Below are 4,232 nucleotides of genomic sequence, written 5' to 3'. Positions count from 1 at the left end.
TATTTTTAATGATAGAGTGATGATGAAGCGGAGGTTGTCTGTATATTTTTGGATTATAGCAGCGAGTCCTTTTTTTTAAAGGTGTTTAATGGGATGGCGGGGTGGGGATTAGGGGGCTTTGGGGAAGGGGGGATAAACATCCTTGAGTATGAACTAAACTCTCTGGGGCTGTGGCCTCGTGTATTGTGGAGCTCTATACTAGAGTATAACTTTTTGTACCTTTTGTGCAGGAAGGTGATTTTCTGCGAATATGCCTTGTACTTGCTTTATAAACTTTTTATAAAAGTTAACATTTTTGCATAATAAAAACCAGATAATTTTGATTGGTTTTTCTCCTTCATCGCTGGGATGGAGGGAGCTGGAGTGTGCCTCTGGGAGGGAAAACCCCCTGGAGGGGTGGGAGCCTCCCAAACTTTGATGGGAACTTCTAGGGTTACTGTAGGAATCTCCGTAATTGTGTAATAGCGTTGAAATGTCAGCTCAGGTATGGGAGGAATTAACCCTGGGCTGCCGGCTCCTGGCCGAGGTGGCTGCCAGCTATTTTGTGTGCTGCTGTGCTTACCTGATACTGAAGGAGTGAAGACGGTGCTGCAGCCCCGGGGACCATGTAGAGGTGTAGCTGGAGCCCTGGGAAGAAGGGGAAAATACGCTTTTTTCCACTTTTAGCCATGTGAAAATGGGCTGATAGGTGCCATGACGCTGGATTTGAGCTTCTATTGGGCTGGAAGGGGTGATGCTGCTCCCCTGGGATATACCCCATATGGGTAGAGGAGTTTTTGGACTGCTTTTGCTGCCTCAGGTAGTATTGAGAGAGCAGCCCCTGCCTGGCCCGATCTCCTCGGGGTCAACACTGCAGGGAAGAGGTGTTGGGTGCAAAAATGCTTTTCCCTCCCCTTGGGTAATGCTGTGGTTTCCCTTTGGCCCGGGAGCAGAACAGATGTGACCCCGGGCTGGCTCAGCTGTGGAGCTGGATCATGCTCCCTGGGGAAGGTGTTGGCCTGTACAGGATGAAGTTAAATTGACTTCACCCCCACCTGTAGCACCATCATCTTTATTCCCTGTGCTGGGCTCTGGTTTTGCTGCTGTGGGCTTAGCCAGGCATGATGTTGATCCTGCCCCGTGGCATTGGGGTGTCCCCAGGGGGCTCCAGCATCCAGGGGTGCATCATGGGAAGAGGAGAAGGGAGAAGACACTAGGGTCTCGGAGCACAGAGTGATACAAAGCTACGCCCACACACACTGGCTTCAGCCTCTAATGCTCACAGCGAAAAATTAGCTTTTGCCATCTCCGCTGGTTTTTGGCTCTGGAGGAAAAGGCAAGGGGTGGGTTAGGGGTGAGTGTCCCCACATTCACCTGGGTGTCATGGTCCTCCAGCTGTGCCAGTGCTGATGTGCCAAAGGGATTTAGGTGGGATGGGTGGGAAAAGCATCCTGGGCATGAGCCAGGGGACAGGGATGAGTCTTGGTACCTGGAAGGTGGAGCTTCTTGCAGTGTGAGCACTCCATCCCAGGTCCTAATGGGTCCCTCATCAGAGATGATGGTGGTGGAAATCCTGGACTCATGGGAGCATTAGTGAGCCTACTTTGGGGCAGGAGTTACTTGGAGAAGCGGGGCTAGGATAGGGTGGGAGAAAGCAGTCCTGCTGGGGCTTTTTGGATGGAAATGACACTGGGGAGGTGGAGGGGGACTGCAGTCCCCGGGGAGTGGAGGTGGCCCCTGCCCCTATCCCCTCTCAGGCATCAGGGCAGGGGATTCCCGAGGCCAGGGGCTGTGGGGGTTCGGCAGGGTGTAGGTTCGGCTCTAGCTCCCAAGAAGCCTCCCAGGGCTGTTACCTCCTCCCCCGTGGTAACAACCTAGAGTCTAATATGTCTCTCATCCGAAAATGATAATTTCATTCAAGGAGTAAGCTAACAAAAAAAAAGTTATAAAATTGATTAGACAGTGGGCAATTCATGTCTCTGATTTTGTAGGACTTATTTTTCTCAAAAAAAAAAAAAAAAATAAAAACCCCCCACAACTAAAAATAACTGCTGGGACTGGGATTTACCTCGGGGGGTTGATGGGATTATTTACCCCGTGGGGCAGATGGGATTTATCTCGGGGAGAGGATTTACCCCATGCAGCAGATTTATCCTGGCTGTTGTAGGATGCCGATGCTTTCCTGGAAAACCAGCCGCAAGGGCCGAGATTTACCTCGGGGAGAACAGCTGGAACGAGAAAAATGCTCCTGGCCGAGTAAGCCCGGCGTTACTTTTACCACTTCTACACTGCAGGGGTGGAGAAAAGAGGGTGAGGAGGGCAAAAACGAATACCGGGGGGGTGAGTGGTGAAGGTCGAGCGCGGCCCCGCCGCGGTGCCGGTGGCCCGTGATCCGGCTCGTTCGCCTCTTGGCAAGCGCCGGAGTCTGATGCAATCGCTGCGCTGACGGAGGCGGCGGTTCCCACCTGTATTTGCCATTGTGTGCCCGGAGCTGTTTGCAGGTGTTTGCTGGCGCCGCGCTGTCCCCGGCCCCGCGGCCCCCCCGCCCGGCTCCGCGCCAGCCGCGCTGACACAGATGCTGCGCGCACACGCGTGACCTTGGCCAGGCGCGCTCACGCGGGGAGGGGGGTTCTGGCCGCTGAGCGTGGGTGTGCATACGCACGTGTGTACTCACATACACACACTGACACGTGTGGCATGAGCATATTCACATGTGTGTCCATGTATGCACACGTGACTGCATTTGCACGCACCTGTGTGCACTTACACACGTGTTTACAAACACTGACACACGTGTAAGTGCACGTCGCACGGGCAGATGTGCATACATGACTGTGTTCAGTTACACACAGCTATGTGCACTCACACATGTGTATTCAGATGCTGACACGTGTCCAGGCACACTCACACACGTGCATGCATTTACACCCATGCTCGTAAATACTTACAATACACCTACGGGCACTGACACACGTCTGTGCACGCTTAAAATACAGGCACACTTATGTGGTGTGGTATGTGGTGCATATATGCATACATGGGTGCACTTACACACGTGCCTACACACGTGTGCATGTATGCACAGGAGGGCTCATCCTGCAAACCAACCCGCGTAGGGGCTCGGCACCCCCTTGGTTGGACCCCCCAGAGATGCTGCGGAATTAGAGGAAGCTATTCCTCCTCCCTCCCCATCCCCGTCGTGGTAGCCAACCCGCTTGTTCCTGTCAGCCCTTGTCTTCCCTCTCCCACAGGTGACATCAGGGCTTTGTCCCACAGTGGGACTGAGGCTTCACGCACGTCCCAAAATCTGCCAGGGACGAGGGAGGGTGGATCCGCAACGGTGCGGGCCCCGCAGCCGCGACTCGCTGCTGCCGTCTCCAGGGCAGAGGAAGAAGAGCCCGGCTCACCGGGAAGGTTCTCCCCTCGGGAGGATCTGGGATTTCAGATTTCCTCTGGTGTACCCTTGGAAACGACCAGGATTTCCCCCGATGCCTATCCCGGCAAGATTTGGGATCTCTTCTGCTGTTCTCCTAGTGAAGGATCAGGACCTTCTCTGATGCCCTTCCAGAAAGGACTGGGACCTCCTCTGTTGCCCCCGTTGCAGGCACAGGGATGTGTGGCATTGGGCTATGGGGGCTGCTGGCCACCTGTGCTTGCCTAGTGGCCCATCACATGCTCCTTGGACAGTTGTTCCCCCCAGTCTGGGCAGAGCCATAGGGCAGCAGCACCCCTTGTACCCTCTGTCTCCTGGGAATGTTCCTTGGGGAGGAAAATTAGGGGATGGGATCTCATTTGGGGTCCACAGCCCAGCTTCAGCCCCCTGCTTTTGGGATATAGTCAACCTCCTCCTTGTGCTCTGCATCCTGATGAGGTCCCTCACCTCCAAGCTGAATATGCAAAAGAATTTCCAGATCCTGAGGTGAGCGATGGTGTGGGGGCTGTAGCCCTAAGCCTCTGGTGGTGCCCTCTCGGTCTGGGCAGAGATGCAGTGGCCCAGGTGTAGCGCCACTATTCCATGTGCTGAATCTGCACTGGGAAAAACAACATAATTTCTTGTTCTTCACCATCAGCTCTTCACCCTGCTTTTGGGGTGCAGTTCAGACCCTCCCAAGACCCTCAGGGGAGAAGCTAGGAGAGGTCTCATGGCTCCTCCTCTCACTATGGCCAGAGCAGTGATGGGATCTCTCACCTTGCTCCAGGGTGAGGAGGCTGGTCAGGGGGCTGATTAGGGGTGTTTCAGGCCATCCACGAGG

Source organism: Geospiza fortis, unplaced genomic scaffold (genome assembly GCF_000277835.1).
Source record: "Geospiza fortis unplaced genomic scaffold, GeoFor_1.0 scaffold432, whole genome shotgun sequence".
NCBI classification, from domain to species: domain Eukaryota; kingdom Metazoa; phylum Chordata; class Aves; order Passeriformes; family Thraupidae; genus Geospiza; species Geospiza fortis.
Note: the sequence above shows the minus strand (reverse complement) of the source record.